At 43.5% G+C, this 23,105-nt stretch overlaps 1 long non-coding RNA gene across 1 annotated transcript in view; it reads right to left on the reverse strand.

The window, feature by feature from the left end:
• Positions 1-1,039: 1,039 nt before the first annotated feature.
• The window catches only part of LOC123059616 (uncharacterized), a 24,723-nt gene continuing 2,657 nt past the window's right edge, over positions 1,040-23,105 (reverse strand). Inside the window, exons 2-3 of the long non-coding RNA XR_006427506.1 lie at positions 1,194-1,328; positions 1,040-1,099 (exon numbers count right to left, since the gene is read on the reverse strand). This is a non-coding gene — a long non-coding RNA (uncharacterized lncRNA). The remainder of the gene's footprint in view (positions 1,100-1,193; positions 1,329-23,105) is intronic.

Genomic DNA, 23,105 nt, shown 5'->3' on the forward strand with positions numbered 1-23,105 from the left:
TTAGCTAATAATAATCATCATAGTCATTACCACAAACACTAGCTATTTAATCATCATAGTCATAGTGTAGCACATCATCATCTTCAAACTCATTTTAAGCTAGCTAATCACTCCTGCTGCTCTCTCTCAGGTAAAATAACATAAAACATGTATAGCACTCCTCCTTCATCAAGTTGGAGCATGCATATCAACATGTCTCCTAATCGTGGGCTGCGCTTTTGATTGCTGCCCCCCTAGTACTTCTCTGCGATCATTCACAATTTTGCTCCAGTCTTTCATTATTAAGCATTCCTCGCTATTAGAAATCCTGAATGCACTAAAGTGCATTGTAGGATATCTTGGCCGTAAGCTAACAATATTCATGGTACCTTTAGTCTCGATCCAATCAGGCACAACATTCATCGGGAGTCCCTGTTGAAGAACATCGTATAGTAACATACTTAGCAATGAAGTTTAGCTTAAAAAGTAATGTATGCAAAAGATGAACTGAGGACAAATAGTAAAAATCTTACCATCTTTCCTAAATAGATGTGACCGTAGTTCAGTACAAACACTATTGGAAACACGTTTTCAGTACTAACATTTCTAAGTGCGGGAAGAAAATTTGTCTTGACAGTATCAAGATCCTGAAGCCATGAAACATAATGACTTAGCTCCTCGCAGTTTAGTTCAGCCCGGGACAATAGTAGGTCCTGTCTACCAAGCACTGGTCATGTTTGCTTGAACGGAAATAAGCTGACAGTAGAAATTAGTTGTCAACTATTTTTGACTAAACAATATCAAAGACATAAATATGGTTAAGAAACTCACATAAAGGTATAACTGGAGGCATCTGCACATCGACCAAGATGTTGGTATTACCTTCAATATCATCTTCCGGGCGAATATCAAAGGTCATAACCATATCAGGCTCAAATGCATAAGTCTTGCATAGTGCTCGCCAAGTTTTGCATCCAAAATAGGTGTAGTCGTCTTTGTTGTATAATTTTGCGTGGAAACTATAACCATGCTCGGTCTTCAAGTAAACTTTCTTTACCTCCATAGTACGACTGAAACCTATCTTATCCAAGACAAAAACTCTTGCATGGCAGGGGATACGCTAGTAGAATAGTAAAAAAATTAAATTATAAGTTGAAGCAAATGAAGGAGATGTCATGCTTAATTACGAAAAAAGACTTGCCGTTGTGACTTACGGTATCCACTTTGAAGTTCTCGTCCAGCCTGATGCTGAAGCGCCTATCATCATCTAGGAAGATTCTATCGCACAGGCCGCGCTCGTCTTCGCAGTACTTGCAAATAATGAAATCCTTTTCGTCGTCAGACATTTCCTGTGTTCATAGTTGAAACATTAATTGAAAATCGATCGAAGACAACTACCAGGATACTCAACACAAAAATCTGGGACACTCGATATTTCCTACATATTATGGCACAAGTCATGCCAAAATTCACGAAAAAATCCGGCATGACCTTTGCTAAAATAGGACATATCGAGCGCCTGAAATTTGCCGGAACGGAAATGAATCAATGATACGTCTCCAACGTATCTATAATTTTTGATTGCTCCATGCTATATTATCTACTGTTTTGGACTATATTGGGCTTTATTTTCCACTTTTATATTATTTTGGGACAAACCTATTAACCGGAGGCCCAGCCCAGAATTGTTGTTTTTTGCCTATTTCAGTGTTTCGGATAAACAGAATATCAAACGGGGTCCAAACAGAATAAAATCTTCGGAAACGTGATTTTCTCACCGAACGTGATCTGGGAGACTTGGACCCTACTACAAGGGATCAAAGAGGTTGTCACAAGGGTGGGCCCCCCCTAGGGCGCGCCCCCTGCCTCGTGGGCCCCTCGGTGCTCCACCGACGTACTCCTTACTCCTATATATAGACACGTACCCCCAAACGATCAGAACAGGAGCCAAAAACCTAATTCCACCGCCGCAACTTTCTATATCCACGAGATCCCATCTTGGGGCCTGTTCCGGAGCTCCGCCGGAAGAGGGTCGTCATCACGGAGGGCTTCTACATCATCCTAGCCCCTCCGATGAAGTGTGAGTAGTTTACCTCAGACCTTCGGGTCCATAGTTAGTAGCTAGATAGCTTCTTCTCTCTCTTTGAATCTCAATACAAAGTTCTCCCCCTCTCTTGTGGAGATCTATTCGATGTATTCTTCTTTTTGCGGTGTGTTTGTTGAGATCGATGAATTGTGGGTTTATGATCAAGTCTATCTATGAATAATATTTGAATCTTCTCTGAATTCTTTTATGCATGATTGATTATCTTTGCAAGTCTCTTCGAATTATCCGTTTGGTTTGGCCAACTAGATTGGTAGTTCTTGCCATGGGAGAAGTGCTTAGCTTTGGGTTCGATCTTGCGGTGTCCTTACCCAATGACAGAAGGGGCAGCAAGGCACGTATTGTATCGTTGCCATCGAGGATAACAAGATGGGGTTTATCTCATATTGCATGAATTTATCTCTCTACATCATGTCATCTTGCTTTAAGTGTTACTCTGTTTTAACTTAATACTCTAGATGCATGCTGGATAGCGGTCGATGAGTGGAGTAATAGTAGTAGATGCATAATCGTTTCGATCTACTTGTCACGGACGTGATGCCTATATACATGATCATGCCTAGATATTCCCATAATTATGCACAATTCTATCAATTGCTCAATAGTAATTTGTTCACCCACCGTAGAATACTTATGCTCTTGAGAGAAGCCACTAGTGAAACCTATGGCCCCCGGGTCTATTCTCATCATATCAATCTCCATCACTTTTATATTGTTTTGCTATTTATTTTGCTTTTACTTTTTACTTTGCATCTTTATATCAAAAATACCAAAAATATTATATCTATCAAAAACTGAGGGAAATACTTACGCTACTCTGTTGCATCATCCCTTCCTCTTCGGGGAAAACCAACGCAAGCTCAAGACGTAGCAAGAAGGATTTCTGGCGCCGTTGTCGGGGAGCCTACGCAAAAAGTCAATATACCAAGTACCCATCACAATCCCTATCTCTCGCATTACATTATTTGCCATTTGCCTCTCTTTTTCCTCTCCCCCCAATTCACCCTTGCCGTTTTATTCGCCCTCTCTCTCTATCCTCCCTCTTTGTTTGCCTCTTTTGTCCGCTTGCTTTTTGTTTGCTCGTGTGTTAGATTGCTTGTTTGTCGCAATGGCTCAAGATACTACCAAATTGTGTGATTTCACCAATACCAATAATAATGATTTCCTTAGCACTCCGATTGCTCCTCTTACCGATGCTGAATCTTGTGAAATTAATACTGCTTTGTTGAATCTTGTTATGAAATATCAATTTGCCGGCCTTCCTAGCGAAGATGTCGCTACTCATCTGAATAGCTTCGTTGATTTATGTGATATGCAAAAGGAAAAATATGTCAATAATGATGTCGTTAAATTGAAGCTATTTCCTTTTTCGCTTAGAGATCGTGCTAAAGCTTGGTTTTCGTCTTTGCCTAAGAATAGTATTGATTCATGGAACAAATGCAAAGATGCTTTTATCTCTAAGTATTTTCCTCCCGCTAAGATCATCTCTCTTAGAAACGATATTATGAACTTTAAACAACTTGATCATGAACATGTTGCACAAGCTTGGGAGAGAATGAAATTAATGATACGTAATTGCCCTACTCATGGTTTGAATTTGTGGATGATTATACAAAAAATTTATGCCGGATTGAATTTTGCTTCTAGAAATCTTTTAGATTTGGTCGCGGGAGGCACTTTTATGGAAATCACTTTAGGAGATGCTACTAAACTCCTAGATAATATTATGGTTAATTATTCTCAATTGCATACTAAAAGAACTTCTAATAAAAAAGTGCATGCAATAGAAGAAATTAATGTGTTGAGTGGAAAGATGGATTAACTTATGAAATTATTTGCTACTAAGAGTGTTTCTTCTGATCCTAATGATATGCCTTTGTCTACTTTGATTGAGAATAACAATGAATCTATGGATGTGAATTTTGTTGGTAGGAATAATTTTGGTAACAATGCTTATGAAAGGATCGATATGGTTGACTAGAGGGGGGGTGAATAGGCAACTAACAATTTTTAGCTTTTCTTTAACAATTTAAACTTTGCATCAAAGTAGGTTGTCTAGATATGCAACTAGGTGAGCAAACTATACGATGCAACGAGGATAGGAACACAAGCAAGCAAGAGATATGAAACAAGTAAGCTTGCTTAAATAGAGGCACGAGATAACCAAGAGTGGAGACGGTGGAGACGAGGATGTGTTGCCGAAGTTCCTTCCCTTTGAGGGGAAGTACGTCTCCGTTGGAGCAGTGTGGAGGCACAATGCTCCCCAAGAAGCCACTAGGGCCACCGTATTCTCCTCACGCCCTCACACAAATGCGAGATGTCGTGATTCCACTATTGGTGCCCTTGAAGGCGGCGACCGAACCTTTACAAACAAGGTTGGGGCTCTCTCCACAACTTAATTGGAGGCTCCCAACAAGAACCATGAAGCTTCACCACAATGGAATATGGCTCCGAGGTGACCTCAACCGTCTAGGGTGCTCAAACACCCAAGAGTAACAAAATCCACACAAGAAAGTATGGGGGAAGCAAATATCCTTTGGTGGAAGTGTAGATCTAGGTCTCCTCCTTCAATCCCTATCAAATCAACAAGTTTGAGTGGCTAGAGAGAGAGATCGGGTAAGAGAGCTTGAGGGGCATTAATGGTGGAGGGAGAGAGGTCAAAGGTGGGAGTGGTAGGTGGGAGAAGCTCCCTTAAATAGTCACCCCACATTTCCAACCGTTACTGTGTTTTTGCACTGCAGCGATACAACCGGTCCTTGTCCCGGTACAACCGGGACTCACGGTGTAACAGCAGAACCCTACCAAGCGGTACAACTGGACAGGCGGGCGGTAGTACCGGCTAAGAAAAATAACCGGACTAACTGCCTGGCTACCGCACAACCACCGCATCAAAACAGGAGCTTGACCGGTACTTGGGCGGTGCCTGGCCGGAACAACCGCATGGCCTTGAGCTCTTGGGCGGCTAAGTTCTGAGCGGAAGAACTGCTCGGAACACCGGTGGTACCGGTCATCGTGGAACGACCGGACCAACCGGTCCACTACCGCCCAAGAACCGCATCAAACCAGAGGCGAGAGCGGTACTTGAGAGGTATATGGACGGAACCACCGCCCCAGCTGTTGCAGAGCATGGTGGCGGTACCACCGCCCGGAGGCAGCGGTACAACCGGTCGAGCAAAAGCTGGTGAGCGACAAGACCCAGCAGTACAACCGCTCCAGAGAGCGGTACAACCGCTGGGCAGAAACAGTGAGCAGGAAAGAGGGGAAGAGGCAAGGAAAACTTCTCTCTCACACACACACCTGAGGAAGGCAAAGAGAGGGTGACAAGAGTGTACGTGAACTGATTCCCCCAGAGCTTCCTAATGAGGATTCCCTCTTGATAGTACGGGTACTCTACGACCAAAGAAAATAAAAGCGTAGAGGACACGTCTTCGATCTTTTCCTTCGAGAGGCAATAGCAATCCGATGTAAGCCTAAGCATCGAGAACCTGAAACATATAGCACACTATTAGACCCCAAAGGGTTGTCATCATCATCCAAAACATAAAGTAGGGAAATGCCCTTTCAATCTCCCCCTTTTTGGTGGATGATGACAACAACACGATTTGCAAGAGATAAGTCAATGAAATCTAGATGGAACTCCCCCTGAATGTGTGCCCCACTGTCAAAGCATGGGTCAAAGCATGGGCACACTTTCAGGACTAGACTCCCCCTAGATTTTATAGACTCACCACTCTGAGCACATAATATGAGAGACAACATAACGGATAGATAGCAATAATAACAATAAAAATAACCGACGAATGGATAGCAATAAGAGGAGAGCATAAGTCTCACACACAGCAAGAAACCACTATGAACAAGGTTCAACGCTAAAGAGAAACTTGAGGGAACGAGAAACCCAACCCATGCAAATCCCGAGACCTATAGAACCCTCTCCCCCTTTGGCATCAAGACACCAAAAAGGAAAAGAGCGAAGCTAGCGTCCCAAAGCTCAGGCGTCCTCCTCTGACTCCTCGGTCGCATCTGGATCCTCATCAGCAGAGTCGTCATCGTTGTCATGATCAGAGTCCTCCATGGCATGGTCAGCTGCTGCACGCGAGGATGATGGCTGGGAAGGGGCTTCATCATCAGTCCAGGTGCTATGGGTAGAGATCCAACGCGCCTCTGGGGTGATGCTCTTCTCAGAGCCACTCTGAACCTGCATGTTGAGGTGCTTCATCATTGCAATCTGGCGACGCCGTGCAAGCTTCTCATTGACATGTGCCTCATACATCTTCTTCTGGATGTCAGCCTGGAGACAAAAGGTCTTCTTCACCTTGGCAGTAAGTTTGGCCACCCACGAAGGCTTGGCCCCTGGCTCCAGCTCAAAGTCCTCATCGTCAGAAGTAGCATAGACATCCTCGGGAGCATGTTCAGGGAAGCGAGGCTCAGCATGCTTCTTCTTCTTAAGGACCTTGACCTCATGAACAGTGAGGTTGTCTGGAGAAGTGAGGAGCTCTCCAGGACGGCGAACAGCCCACACAGAGTTCAGAAAGCACATGACAAACGGAGTGTAGATTGGGACTTTACGGTAGATGACCATGTTGTACATCTCATGCCACAGCCAATTTGACACATCAAACGTTGCCCCTGTCCCCACCATGGTCTTCATAGCAACCATCAAATCAACCAGATAGCCATGAATCTCATCTTGATTGCCCACCTTGGGCAAGAGCACATTGCGGAACACCCGGTGCATGATGTCATAGACCTTCTCCAAATCCTTGGATTCTCCAATAATCCCACGGCCCCGAATGTACAGAGGGGCCAGCTTCTCCTTAGGCATGGACTCAGGAAAATCATGAGGGCGAATGCCACCCCTTCCTTCCAGACTGGTATCCTCGTACCCAAGAGCATTGCAGAAAGCCCTCCAAGGAATGTGAAACAATTCATCGCGACACATGAATGTGAGAGTGCGCGCATCATCTTCCCCAAAATGAACCGTGGCATAGAACTGATGGACGAGTTGAACATGAAAGTCACAGTTGACTGACATGAGCTTGACAAGATCAAACTCCTCGCAGAGAGCTAGCGCCTCACCAAAATACTCCAAGTTGTTTCTCCAATGGTCAAGATCAATTGTCCACTGCTTGGTATATTTGTTCTTGTTGTGCTCGAAGAGTTCATGAACAATCCGCGCTTGCATCTCATTCCGGAACTGAACAGTGGTCCAACGGGGAGCAATGGGAACCTCATACGGATTCTTTGAGCGGAAGGCTTCCCAATCCTTGGCTTTCCAACGATGCAACGGCATAACCACACGTTGCTTAGCAGCTGCAGACTTTTCACGGTGAGTGGGCTTGGTGGGAATCACAACTTCTTCTTCATCATCAGACACAACCGGGCGCAAGGTCCTCCGTGCCCTCTTCTTGGTCTTGCGAGGAGCAGAGCGAGAACTGGAGCCACCTGAGCACACACACGAAAAGAACACACAAAAACCCAACAAGGATGAGAGGATTGCACCCACTAGCAGAAAAGGAACAAGTTGCAACAACAGAGAAGATGAAACAGTGCTTAGTGGTTGATATACTCCGGTTGTACCGGATCTTCCGCCGGTAGTACCGCTCCAGCGGTTGTACCGCCCGTAAGGACGGTAGAACCGCTGACAGTGACACTACCAGGGAAGAGAGATCTAACCGAGGCATACGAATCACACAAGTAATATTCCGAATTCTAAGTGTTGCAAACAAGACAGGAGGCTAACAAAGAACTCTTCTAAGCCATAGATCAAACACTAAACGCGGAAAGATAAGTAAAGCCCTAGACAAGGAAGAACCCTAAAAAATCTAGAGGAAAAGAACATGAGGCATTACCACCATCCATGGGAGAGATCGGGAGGCCTCCATGGAGAGAATCCATGGAGAGCCAAGGATCCGAAGCGCGAGACGCACTCTGGGGCAGGGGTAGAGATGGCCGACGGCTAGGGAAAGAAGAAGAGGAACGAGGACAAAGGGAAAAAGACAACCCTTCAGCCCCGTCGAGTATATATAGGCCCGTACACACGCCCCGGTAGAACCGCTTGGGGGAGCGGTTGTACCGCTCGTCTGGTACAGACCGGTGGATGGAGGCGGTACTTCCGGTGCCTGGGAGGCAGCGGTAGTACCGCACGGCATCAACCGGTAGTACCGGGCATGGGTGACCATGGGTTTGTGCGGTGGAACCGCCCAAGCACCGAACGGAGACCCTTGGGACGGCACGACCCGGTACCAGTGGTAGAACCGCTCGTGCTACCGGTTGTACCGCCCGACCACCTAAACCCAAGCCAAGATCAAATGAGTGCAATCTGAAGGGAGGAAGAAGGGGCACAAACAACACCCTAGGGGAGCCTAACACAAAGAGCAAAGACAGAAAGAGAGAAAACAACACAAGAACAACAAGGCTAACTCCAACAACCCGAAGAGAGGATGGCGGCCGAGGCCACCTATGTTTGATTCAATTGGTATGGCACCGCGAAGAATTATCCTTGGGTCCATGACCAAAACTCGTCTTTGAAGCACAAGTACCATCAAATATGCCTAATGTGAAAGACACGATCAATTTATGCATAATGGGGGGAGGGAGAGTTCATTGAGAGAACAACACTCCCCCTATGTCCATGCCTACACCTAAACTAGACAACAAATTGAGCGTGGTAGGGTGTGCAAGGGTTCAAGCAACATTGCTCGAATCAATGATATTTAGCTCATGCCTTAACTCGCGAAATCTTGCTTCATCCAAGGGCTTCGTGAAGATATCTGCAAGGTTATCATGAGTGTTGACGTAGTTGAGCTCGATCTCTCCTCGCCTAATGTGATCCCGGATGAAGTGATACCGGATCTCAATATGCTTCGTCTTGAAGTGTTGCACCGGGTTGAGAGAGATCTTGATGGCACTTTCATTGTCACACCAAAGAGGCACTTTGTCACAAGTGACACCATAATCCTTTAAAGTTTGCCTCATCCATAAGAGTTGTGCACAACAACTACCGGCCGCAACATACTCCGCTTCGGTGGACGAGAGAGACACACAACTTTGCTTTTTGGAAGACCAACTTACCAAAGAGCAACCAAGGAATTGGCACCCTCCGGAAGTGGACTTCCTATCCACTTTGTCTCCCGCCCAATCGGAATCCGAGTACCCTACAAGCTTGAAGTTTGATCCTCTTGGGTACCATAAGCCAAAGTTTGGGGTATGAGCAAAATATCGAAAGATTCGTTTGACCGCCACATAGTGACTTTCCTTAGGTGCGGCTTGAAACCGTGCACAAATTCCCACACTCAACATGATGTCCGGTCTAGATGCACAAAGGTAAAGCAAGGATCCAATCATGGAACGATATACCTTTTGATCCACCACTTTACCATTGGGATCTAAGTCAAGTTGGCACTTGGTGGGCATTGGAGTGGAAGTCGGCTTGACGTCACTTAGCTTGAATCTCTTGAGCATGTCTTGAGTGTACTTGGATTGATTGATGAAGGTTCCTTCTCTTCTTTGCTTCACTTCGAACCCTAGAAAGAACTTCAACTCCCCCATGGAGGACATCTCGAACTTTGAGGTCATGAGAGCGGCAAATTCCTCATTGAACGCTTTGTTAGGAGAACCAAAGATAATATCATCAACATATAATTGGCACACAAACAACTCCCCTTTGACCTTCTTAGTAAAAAGAGTGGGGTCGATTATCCCAACTCCAAACCCACGGTCTTGTAAAAACTCGGTAAGGTGGTCATACCACGCACGTGGGGCTTGTTTAAGGCCATAGAGTGCCTTATCGAGTTGATACATATGATCGGGAAAGTAGGGATCCTCAAACCCGGGGGGTTGCTTGACGTACACCAATTCATTAATGGGACCATTAAGAAACGCACTCTTCACATCCATTTGATGTAACTTAAAGTTATGATGAGAAGCATATGCAATCAACATGCGAATGGATTCAAGACGAGCAACGGGAGCAAAGGTTTCACCGTACTCGATACCCTCGACTTGGGAGTAGCCTTGCGCTACCAAACGAGCCTTGTTGCGAATGATAATCCCATGGGAATCTTGCTTGTTCTTGAATATCCACTTGGTTCCAATGACATTGTGGTTCCCCGTTGGCCTTGGCACCAATCTCCACACTTTGTTGCGCTCAAAGTTGTTGAGTTCTTCGTGCATGGAATTGAGCCAATCCGGATCTTCTAGCGCCTCATAGACCTTGAGGGGTTCCACACAAGAGACAAACGCGTGATGCTCACAATAATTTGCTAATTGTCTACGAGTTCTTACCCCCTTTCTTAAGCTTCCAAGCACATTCGTCATGAGATGATCCTTGGTGGAGAGCTTGGAAGCAACCTTGGCGGCATGACGCTCTAATTCCTCCTCGGTGGTGAGTTGAGGAGTGGTTACTTGATCATCTTGGGCACCGTCATGAACTTGTTCTTGATCTTGAACTTGCTCGGGGGAGAGAACTTGACCTTGGTCATCACTTGGTGTGTCCACACCATCTTGAGTATGATCTAGCCCTTGGTCTTGTTCATGAGGTTGAGGGCCTTCACTTTGTTCTTCGGAAGCGTGTGGGTTATGGGCTGGTGATGGCTCCACTTGAGTGGAGCATTGTCCTTCTCCTTCGGCCACAAGGGGTTCCTCAATGGGTAGGATGAAACCAACACCCATTCTTCTTATGGCTTGAGGAGGAATTTCATCACCTACATCACAAGTGCCACTTTGCTCCACTTGGGAGCCGTTATTCTCATCAAACTCCATGTTACACGTCTCCTCAATAAGTCCCGTGGATTTATTGAGGACACGGTAAGCATGAGAGTTTGTAGCATAACCAACAAATATGCCCTCATAAGCTCTAGCCTCAAATTTAGACAACCGAACACCTTTCTTGAGAATGAAACACTTACACCCGAATACCCGGAAGTACTTGAGGTTGGGCTTGTTACCGGTGAGTATCTCATATGGAGTCTTGTTCAAGCCCTTGCGGAGGTAGAGCCGATTGGATGCATGACACGCGGTGTTGATGGCTTCGGCCCAAAAGTTGTACGGAGACTTGAACTCAACCATCATGGTCCTTGCCGCATCCATCAACGTCCGGTTCTTCCTCTCTGCAACACCGTTTTGTTGAGGGGTGTATGGTGCGGAATATTGATGCTTGATTCCCTCATCACTAAGAAATTCATCCAAGGTGTAGTTCTTAAACTCGGTGCTGTTGTCACTTCTTATTGTCAAGATCTTTGCATTGTGTTGACGTTGTGCTTCATTTGCAAAGTCAATGATGGTTTGTTGGGTCTCGCTCTTCCTCTTGAAGAAATACACCCACGTGTACCTTGAGTAGTCATCCATAATCACCAAGCAATACTTCCTACCTCCAAGACTATCGAAGGATGGAGGCCCAAAGAGATCCATGTGAAGGAGCTCCAAAGGCATCTTTGAATAAATGATAGTCGTGGGAGGGTGAGCCTTCTCATGTAGCTTTCCTTCGATACAGGCACTGCAAGCACGATCTTTAGCAAAACTGACATTTGTTAGTCCACGGACATGGTCCCCCTTTAGGAGACTTTGCAAAGATCTCATATTGACATGGGCTAAACGGCGATGCCAAAGCCATCCCACATCAACTTTAGCCATTAGGCATGTCACGGTCTTAGTGGGTCGCTCCGAGAAGTTAATCACATATAGACCGTTCTCGACATGCCCAACAAAGGCTACTTTAAGAGTCTTGCTCCACAAGAGGGCCACGGAATCGATATCAAAGAAAGTGGCAAAGCCCATGATTGCAAGTTGACGAACGGAAAGTAAATTGTATGCAAGGGACTCAACAAGCATGACCTTCTCGATCGTGAGATCATGAGAGATGACAACCTTGCCAAGTCCCAATACCTTAGAAGATGAGGCGTCACCCCACTCGATATTGGTGGGCATAGATGGAGCCTTGTGCACGTCCACCACCAAGTCCTTGCTTCCGGTCATATGATTTGTAGCTCCGCTATCAAGCAACCATGATCCATCACCGGAAGCAAACACCTACAAGAGATCAATGCTTGGTTTTAGGTACCCATTTTGTAGTGGGTCCTTTGATGTTAGTAACAAGGGTCTTAGGAACCCAAATAGACCATTCAATGTACTCATGAAGAGAACCAACAAATTTGGCATAAACATGCCCATCACTAGCACGGCACAACACATAAGAAGGATTAAAATCGCCGGCTTTGTTGGGAGAGGTGACATTGCCCTTCTTGAGTTTGTTCTTCTTCTTCTCCTCAGGGACACTCTCTCCTGCCCTCACAAAGGTTTGCATGAGGGGAGGAGGTCGTTTGGTCTTGTCATTCTTCTTCTTATTCTTGGAGTCGGGGACGTACCCAACCCCTTCCTTCGCCACACCTCCCTTTTGGTTGATCAAGAGATCGTTGAGGTTCTTCTTGCCTTGTATGCAAGTCGCAAGACCTCTCTCAAGTTGCGCCTTCAACTTAGCATTTTCCTCAACAAGATGCATATGCTCACAACACGGGTTAGTAGCATTTGCATTATCAATTAAAACCATATGAGGAAAAGTTGCTTTCTCCTTAGTTAGCTTCACTTGGAGTTAATCATGAGACTCCTTGAGACTAGCGTGAATACCCTTCAAGGCCTTGTGGGCCTTGTCAAGTATATCAAACTCCTCTTTGAGTCTAGCAAGATCAACCCCGAGTTTGGCCTTCTCGGAATTTAGCACAGGAGACACAACGAGGGCATGATCATAATCTTTCTCTAACTTAGCATGATCAACGTTTTGTGACTCCTCAAGAGCCAATCGAAGACCACGCTCTTCCTCAAGAGCATTGGAAAGATCCGAAATCTCATCGGCATAGTCACGACTATGCCCTTCCATCTTCGAGATGGTGTCTTCGTGAGCCTCGATCATGTCATTGGCCTCACCAAGTTGTTCCAAGAGAGCAACAAAGTGCTTCTTGGATTTTCCTTAGAGTTTGCCCATAAAGGCCTCAAACTCGTTAGCCTCCACATTAGCTCCCTCAACTTCATTAATGCTATCCGATGGGGAAGGATGATTAATGATGGTAGTTTTGATGTTGGAGGTTACCTTGTTGGTGGCTTTAACCATGAGGCACTTGGCGTTGATGCTCTCGTTGGGTGAGTCGAAGAGAGACACTCGTGACGTTGTTGCAATGGCAACGGAGGCCATGGCAACCGACTCATCATCTTCATCATCGTCATCATCCTCATTGTACTCTTCTTGCACAACCAAGGCCTTGGGAGGAGTCTTCTTGGTGAAGTTGTTCTTGTTGGGGAACGACTTGTCCTTGTCCTTTCGGATGAGTTTGCCACCATTGTCTTCCCTATTCTCATACGGGCATTACGCAACGAAATGACTCACGTTGCCGCAATTGTAGCAATTCCTTACACGTTGCTTGCCCCTTGTGCCACTCGAGTTGTTTTTGCTAAAGTTGGGCCTCGAGTTTTTCTTGCTCCAAAATTGCCTTGAAGCAAGTGCCATGTGTTCATGATATGCATACTTTGTATCTTCGGGGTTGCTCTCCTCTTCTTCCTCTTCTTCTTCCACGGTGAGCTTGGCCTTCAATGCAAGGTTAGGCTTCTTTGCCCGTTGAGAACGGAGCACCGCATTGTCGGAGGTCTTGTCCAAAATGTTCATGGCCACAAACTCATCCAACACTTCACTTGAGGTCAAAGTGTGGAAGTCGGTCTTTGGCGAATGAGGAGGACATGGCCTTGTGGTAGGGCATCATTGCCTTGAGGAATTTGCGCTTGATCCAATTGTCATCTGTGTCCTTGCTCCCGTGATCTCATAGTGAGACCGCGAGTTTGGTGACTCTCCGATAAAGCTCACGAGGTTCTTCATCTTCCTTCATTGCAAACTCATCGGCCTCATCTTGTACCAGTTCATAGTTGGAGCGTTGAATGCTTGCGCTTCCTCGGTAGAGAGACACGACACAATGCCATGCATCTTTGGCCAAGGCGAAGGGACGAAGATGAGGTAGGTCTCCGGGTGGAATTGCATCTTGAATGATGAAGAGAGCATTCTCATTGAATTGATTGTCCGCGGCTTCTCGAGGAGTGAAGTTGCTTGGATCATGTGGGTAGAAACCTTCTTCAATGATTCTCCAAAGGTTAGTGTTCACATGATTTAAATGACGTTTACAGCGGTAAACCCAAGAATCAAAATCCTCATTTTTCACAATCTTAGGAGGAGGACCGGCATGATTCAAATGAGTAGAAGGAACCGGTCCACCATAAACAAGTGGTGGTTCCACATGGGCAAAGATGCCGGTGCCATTCTTGCCACTAGAAGAAGGAGCCTTTTCACTACTAGCTTCCCCCTTGTCGGGGATAGCATCCGACACCTTGTTGGCGGGATCCCCCACTTTCAACGGTGCGGTGGATAGTTTGAGCCCCCCAAGAAATTTAGTAAACATGCTTTCAACTTCGGTCGTCATGGAGGTTTTCAATGTCTCCAAGGCTACATTGAACTCCTCACGAGAGACCGAAGTTCCCCCATCGCCCGTAGACGAGATAGGATTCACACCGGAGTGTTCCTCCGCTCCGTCTACAGTATCAACCATACTCTTCGGACGGTAAAGTCCTTAATAAAGAGACGAGGCTCTGATACCAATTGAAAGGATCGATATGGTTGACTAGAGGGGGGTGAATAGGCAACTAACAATTTTTAGCTTTTCTTTAACAATTTAAACTTTGCATCAAAGTAGGTTGTCTAGATATGCAACTAGGTGAGCAAACTATATGATGCAACAAGGATAGGAACACAAGCAAGCAAGAGATATGAAACAAGTAAGCTTGCTTAAATAGAGGCACGAGATAACCAAGAGTGCAGACGGTGGAGACGAGGATGTGTTCCCGAAGTTCCTTCCCTTTGAGGGGAAGTACGTCTCCGTTGGAGCGGTGTGGAGGCACAATGCTCCCCAAGAAGCCACTAGGGCCACCGTATTCTCCTCACGCCCTCACACAATGCGAGATGTCGTGATTCCACTATTGGTGCCCTTGAAGGCGGCGACCGAACCTTTACAAACAAGGTTGGGGCTCTCTCCACAACTTAATTGGAGGCTCCCAACAAGAACCACGAAGCTTCACCACAATGGAATATGGCTCCGAGGTGACCTCAACCGTCTAGGGTGCTCAAACACCCAAGAGTAACAAAATCCACACAAGAAAGTATGGGGGAAGCAAATATCCTTTGGTGGAAGTGTAGATCTAGGTCTCCTCCTTCAATCCCTAGCAAATCAACAAGTTTGAGTGGCTAGAGAGAGAGATCGGGCAAGAGAGCTTGAGGGGCATTAATGGTGGAGGGAGAGAGGTCAAAGGTGGGAGTGGTAGGTGGGAGAAGCTCCCTTAAATAGTCACCCCACATTTCCAACCGTTACTGCGTTTTTGCACTGCAGCGGTACAACCGGTCCTTGTCCCGGTACAACCGGGACTCGCGGTGTAACAGCAGAAACCTACCAAGCAGTACAACCGGACAGGCGGGCGGTAGTACCGGCTAAGAAAAATAACCGGACTAACCGCGTGGCTACCGCACAACCACCGCATCAAAACAGGAGCTTGACTGGTACTTGGGCGGTGCCTGGCTAGAACAACCGCATGGCCTTCAGCTCTTGGGCTGCTAAGTTCTGAGCGGAAGAACCGCTCGGAACACCGGTGGTACTGGTCATCGTGGAACGACCGGACCAACTGGGCCACTACCGCCCAAGAACCGCATCAAACCAGAGGCGAGAGCGGTACTTGAGAGGTATATGGACGGAACCACCGCCCCAGCTGTTGCAGAGCATGGTGGCGGTACCACCGCCCGGAGGCAGCGGTACAACTGCTCGAGCAAAAGTTGGTGAGCGACAAGACCCAGCGGTACAACTGCTCCAGAGAGCGGTACAACCGCTGGGCAGAAACAGTGAGCAGGAAAGAGGGGAAGAGGCAAGGAAAACTTCTCTCTCACATACACACCTGAGGAAGGCAAAGAGAGGGTGACAAGAGTGTACGTGAACTGATTCCCCCAGAGCTTCCTAATGAGGATTCCCTCTTGATAGTACGGGTACTCTACGACCAAAGAAAATAAAAGCGTAGAGGACACGTCTTCGATCTTTTCCTTCAGAGGCAATAGCAATCCGATGTAAGCCTAAGCATCGAGAACCTGAAACATATAGCACACAATTAGACCACAAAAGGTTGTCATCATCATCCAAAACATAAAGTAGGGAAATGCCCTTTCAGCTTATAGAGAGAATTTTAATCCTAGGCCATATCCTAGTAATCCTTCTAATAATTATGGGAATTCCTACAACAACTCTTATGGAAACTATAATAAGATGCCCTCTGATTTTGAATCTAATATTAAAGAATTTATTTCTTCGCAAAAGAATTTTAACGCTATGATTGAAGAAAAATTGCTTAAGATTGATGATTTGGCTAGGAACGTTGATAGAATTGCTCTTGATGTTGATGCTTTGAAACTTAGATCTATTCCACCTAAGCATGATATCAATGAGTCTCTTAAAGCCATGAGAATTTCAATTGATGAGTGTAAAGAAAGAACCGCTAGGATGCGTGCTTCCAAAGATGCCTTTATTAAAGCGTGTTCTTCCAATTCCTGTGAAAGTAATGATGAATATCTAAAAGTTATTGATGTGTCTCCCATTAAATCTTTATTTTGCAATATGAATCTTGATGAAACTAAATATGATCTTCCTTTACCTAGAAGGCGTTCTAAAAATTCAGAGTATTTAGATCTTAATGATGAAATTGATGAAACTGGGATTGAAAGAAATAAAAATCTAGATGCTGCTAAACCCACTATATTGGATTTAAAGGAATTTAATTATGAAAGTTGCTCTTTGATTGATTGTATTTCCTTGTTGCAATCCATGCTAAATTCTCCACATGCTTATAGTCGAAATAAAGCCTGCACCGAACATATTGTTGATGCCTTGATGCAATCTTATGAAGAAAAACTGGAGTTGAAAGTTTCTATCCCCGAGAAACTTTATGATGAGTGGGAACCAACTATTAAAATTAAAATTAAAGATCATGAGTTTTATGCTTTATGTGATTTGGGTGCTAGTGTCTCTACTATTCCCAAGACTTTGTGTGATTTACTAGATTTCCGTAATTTTGATGATTGCTCTCTAAACTTGCATCTTGCGGATTCCACTATTAAGAAACCTATGGGAAGAATTCATAATGTTCTTATTGTTGCACATAGGAATTATGTGCCCGTAGATTTCATTGTTCTTGATATAGATTGCAATCCTTCTTGCCCTATTATTCTTGGTAGACCTTTCCTTAGAATGGTTGGTGCAATTATTGATATGAAGGAAGGGAATATTAGATTTCAATTTACATTAAAAAGGGCATGGAACACTTTCCAAGAAAGAAAATAAAATTACCATACGAAACTATCATGAGAGCCACTTATGGATTGCCTACCAAAGATGGCAATACCTAGATCTATCCTTGCTTGTTATGCCTAGCAAGGGGCGTTAAACGATAGTGCTTGTTGGGAGGCAACCCAATTTTATTTTTATTCCTTGCTATTTTCTCCTGTTTAGTAATAAATAAATTATCTAGCCTCTGTTTAGGTTGTGTTTTTTGTGTTTAATTAGTGTTTGTGCCAAGTAGAACCGTTGGGAAGACTTGGGGAAAGTCTTGTTGAACTTTCTGTAAAAAAGCAGAAACTTTAGCGCTCACGAGAACTGCTGCCATTTTTATTTGAAGAGTGATATTTAGTTAATTCTTTTTGCAGATGATTAAAAGATAAATTCCTCACGTCAAGCAATTTATTTTAGAATTTTTGGGGTTCCAGATCTTGCGCTAGCTACATATTACTACAGACTGTTCTGTTTTTGACAGATTCTGTTTTTCGTGTGTTGTTTGCTTATTTTGATGAATCTATGGCTAGTAAAATAGTTTATAATCCATAGAGAAGTTGGAATACAGTAGGTTTAACACCAATATAAATAAATAATGAGTTCATTACAGTACCTTGAAGTGGTCTTTTGTTTTCTTTCGCTAACGGAGCTCACGAATTTTCTATTTTGAGTTTTGTGTTGTGAAGTTTTCAAGTTTTGGGTGAATTCTTTTGATGGATCATGGAACAGGGAGTGGCAAGAGCCTAAGCTTGGGGATGCCCATGGCACCCCCAAGATAATCCAAGGACACCAAAAAGTTAAAGCTTGGGGATGCCCCGGAAGGCATCCCCTCTTTTCGTCCACTTCCATCGGTAATTTACTTGGAGCTATATTTTTATTCACCAACATGATATGTGTTTTGCTTGGAGCGTCTTGTATTATTTGTGTCTTTGTTTGCTAGTATACCACAATCATCCATGCTGTACACACCTTTTGAGAGAGCCATACATGAATTAAAATTTGATAGAATACTCTATGTGCTTCACTTATATCTTTTGAGCTAGATAATTTTGCTCTATGTGCTTCACTTATATCTTTTGAGCTAGATAATTTTGCTCTATGTGCTTCACTTATATCCTTTGAGCTAGATAATTTTGCTCTATGTGCTTCACTTATATCCTTTGAGCTAGATAATTTTGCTCTGTGTGCTTCACTTAGATCTTTTAGAGCACGGTGGTGAATTTGTTTTAAAGAAACTATTGATCTCTCATGCTTCACTTAAATTAATTTGAGAGTCTCTTAATAGCATGGTAATTTTCTTAATAATAATATGCTTGGTATTCTAGATTTGTGAAACTTTCTTTTGAGTGTGTTGAATACTAAGAAAAGATTGAAGCACGATAATTGTTTTGAGATATGGAGGTGATAATATTAAAGTCATGCTAGTTGAGTAGTTGTGAATTTAAAGAATACTTGTGTTGAAGCTTGAGATTCCCGTAGCATGCACGTATGGTGAACCGTTATGTAATGAAGTCGGAGCATGATTTATTTATTGATTGTCTTCCTTATGAGTGGCGGTCGGGGACGAGCGATGGTCTTTTCCTACCAATCTATCCCCCTAGGAGCATGCGCGTAATACTTTGCTTTGATAACTTCTAAATTTTTGCAATAAGTATATGAGTTCTTTATGACTAATGTTGAGTCCATGGATTATACGCACTCCCACCCTTCCACCCTTGCTAGCCTCTCTAATACCGTGCAACTTTCACTGATATCATACACCTACCATATACCTTCCTCAAAACAGCCACCATACCTACCCATTATGGCATTTCCATAGCCATTCTGAGATATATTGCCATGCAACTTTCCACCATCTAGTTCATCATGACACATCCATCATTTTCATATTGCTTAGCATGATCATGTAGTTGGCAAAGCCACTGTTCATAATTCTTTCATACTTGTCACTCATGATTCATTGCATATCCCGGTACACCGCCGGAGGCATTCATATAGAGTCATACTTTGTTTTAGTATCGAGTTGTAATCATTGAGTTGTAAATAAATAGAAGTGTGATGATCATCATTCAATAGAGCATTGTCCAAAAAAAGGCCAAAAAAGAAGGCCCAAAAATAAATAAATAAATAAATAAGGGGCAATGCTACTATCCTTTTTTCCACACTTGTGCTTCAAAGTAGCACCATGATATAGCAAGTCTCATATATTATGCTTCAAAGTAGCACCATGTTCTTCATATAGAGAGTCTCATATGTTGTCACTTTCATATACTAGTGGGAATTTTACGTTATAGAACTTGGCTTGTATATTCCAATGATGGGCTTCCTCAAATTGCCCTAGGTCTTCGTGAGCAAGCAAGTTGGATGCACACCCACTAGTTTCTTTTGTTGAGCTTTCATACATTTATAGCTCTAGTGCATCCGTTGCATGGCAATCCCTACTCACTCACATTGATATCTATTGATGGACATCTCCATAGCCCATTGACACGACTAGTTGATGTGAGACTATCTTCTCCCTTTTTGTCTTCTCCACAACCACCATTCTATTCCACCTATAGTGCTATATCCATGGCTCACGCTCATGTATTGCGTGAAGATTGAAAAAGTTTTGAAAAAGTTAGAGTATGAAACAATTGCTTGGCTTGTCATTGGGGTTGTGCATGATTTAAATACTTTGTGTGGGGAAGATGGAGCATAGCTAGACTATATGATTTTGTAGGGATAACTTTCTTTGGCCATGTTATTTTGAGAAGACATAATTACTTTGTTAGTATGCTTGAAGTATTATTATTTTCTATGTCAATATAAACTTTTGTCTTGAATCTTTCTAATCTGAATATTCATACCACAATTAAGAAGATTTGCATTGAAATTATGCCAAGTAGCACTCCGCATCAAAAATTCTCTTTTTATCATTTACCTATTCGAGGACGGGCAGGAATTAAGCTTGGGGATGCCTGATACGTCTCCAACGTATCTATAATTTTTGATTGCTCCATGCTATATTATCTACTGTTTTGGACTATATTGGGCTTTATTTTCCACTTTTATATTATTTTTGGGACTAACCTATTAACCAGAGGCCCAGCCTAGAATTACTGTTTTTTTGCCTATTTCAGTGTTTCGGATGAACAGAATATCAAACGGAGTCCAAACGGAATAAAATCTTTGGAAATGTGATCTTCTCACCGAACGTGATCCAGGAGACTTGGACCCTACTGCAAGGGATCAAAGAGGTGGTCACGAGGGTGGGGGGCACCCCCCCTAGGGCGCGCCCCCTGCCTCGTGGGCCCCTCGGTGCTCCACCGACATACTCCTTCCTCCTATATATACACACGTACCCCCAAACGATCAGAATAGGAGCCAAAAACCTAATTTCACCGCCGCAACTTTCTGTATCGACGAGATCCCATCTTGGGGCCTATTCCGGAGCTCTGCCGGAAGAGGGTTGTCATCACGGAGGGCTTCTACATCATCCTAGCCCCTCCGATGAAGTGTGAGTAGTTTACCTCATACCTTCGGGTCCATAGTTAGTAGCTAGATGGCTTCTTCTCTCTCTTTGAATCTCAATACAAAGTTCTCCCCCTCTCTTGTGGAGATCTATTCGATGTAATCTTATTTTTGCGGTGTGTTTGTTGAGCTCGATGAATTGTGGGTTTATGATCAAGTCTATCTATGAATAATATTTGTCTTCTCTGTATTCTTTTATGCATGATTGGTTATCTTTGCAAGTCTCTTCGAATTATCCGTTTGGTTTGGCCAACTAGATTGGTAGTTCTTGCCATGGGAGAAGTGCTTAGCTTTGGGTTCGATCTTGCAGTGTCCTTACCCAGTGACAGAAGGGGCAGCAAGGCACGTATTGTATCGTTGCCATCGAGGATAACAAGATGGGGTTTATCTTATATTGCATGAATTTATCTCTCTACATCATGTCATCTTGCTTAAAGTGTTACTCTGTTTTTAACTTAATACTCTAGATGCATGCTGGATAGCGGTCGATGAGTGGAGTAATAGTAGTAGATGCAGAATCGTTTCGATCTACTTGTCACGGACGTGATGCCTATATACATGATCATGCCTAGATATTCCCATAATTATGCACAATTCTATCAATTGCTCAACAGTAATTTGTTCACCCACCGTAGAATACTTATGCTCTTGAGAGAAGCCACTAGTGAAACCTATGGCCCCCGGGTCTATTCTCATCATATCAATCTCCATCACTTTTATATTTTTTTGCTATTTACTTTGCTTTTACTTTTTACTTTGCATCTTTATATCAAAAATACCAAAAATATTATATCTATCAGATCTCACTCTCGTAAGTGACTGTGAAGGGCTTGACAATCCCTAATCGTGTTGGTTGCGAGTAGCTATCGCTTTGTGCAGGTACGAGGGACTTGAGCATGGGCTCCTACTGGATTGATACCTTGGTTCTCAAAAACTGAGGGAAATACTTACGCTACTCTGCTGCATCATCCCTTCCTCTTCGGGGAAAACCAACGCAAGCTCAAGACGTAGCAAGAAGGATTTCTGGCGCCGTTGTCGGGGAGCCTACGCAAAAAGTCAATATACCAAGTACCCATCACAATCCCTATCTCTCGCATTACATTATTTGCCATTTGCCTCTCGTTTTCCTTTCCCCCCAATTCACCCTTGCCGTTTTATTCGCCCTCTCTCTCTCTATCCTCCCTCTATGTTTGCCTATTTTGTCCGCTTGCTTTTTGTTTGCTCGTGTGTTAGATTGCTTGTTTGTCGCAATGGCTCAAGATATTACCAAACTTTGTGATTTCACCAATACCAATAATAATGATTTCCTTAGCACTCCGATTGCTCCTCTTACCGATGCTGAATCTTGTGAAATAAATACTGCTTTGTTGAATCTTATTATGAAATATCAATTTGCCGGCCTTCCTAGCGAAGATGCCGCTACTCATCTGAATAGCTTCGTTGATTTATGTGATATGCAAAAGGAAAAAGATGTCAATAATGATGTCGTTAAATTGAAGCTATTTCCTTTTTCGCTTAGAGATCGTGCTAAAACTTGGTTTTCATCTTTGCCTAAGAATAGTATTGATTCATGGAACAAATGCAAAGATGCTTTTATCTCTAAGTATTTTCCTCCCGCTAAGATCATCTCTCTTAGAAACGATATTATGAACTTTAAACAACTTGACCATGAACATGTTGGACAAGCTTGGAAGAGAATGAAATTAATGATACATAATTGCTATGAATAAAAATAAACTAGTTTTTACTAAAAATAAACTAGTTCAACTAGTTATATTAATTTTCTTACTAATTCTATTAAACACTTACTAAAAACAGTAAAAAAACTAGTTAGATGAACTCTAAAATTTAACCCTAACCGATGAACTCTAAAATTTAATGAAACCTAACTAATTTGATGAACTCTAAAATTTAATGAACCCTAACTAATTGGATGAACTCCAAAATTTAACCCTAACTAATTTGATGAACTCTAGAATTTAACCCTAACTAATTCGATGAACTCTAAAACTAATTCTATTTAACAATTACTGCCATAATTAGCATCTAATTTGATGAACCCTAACTAATTAGATGAACTCTGAAATTTAACCCTAAGAACCCTAGCTAGGTAGAGG

Source organism: Triticum aestivum, chromosome 3A, assembly GCF_018294505.1.
Source record: "Triticum aestivum cultivar Chinese Spring chromosome 3A, IWGSC CS RefSeq v2.1, whole genome shotgun sequence".
Classification (NCBI taxonomy): Eukaryota; Viridiplantae; Streptophyta; class Magnoliopsida; order Poales; family Poaceae; genus Triticum; species Triticum aestivum.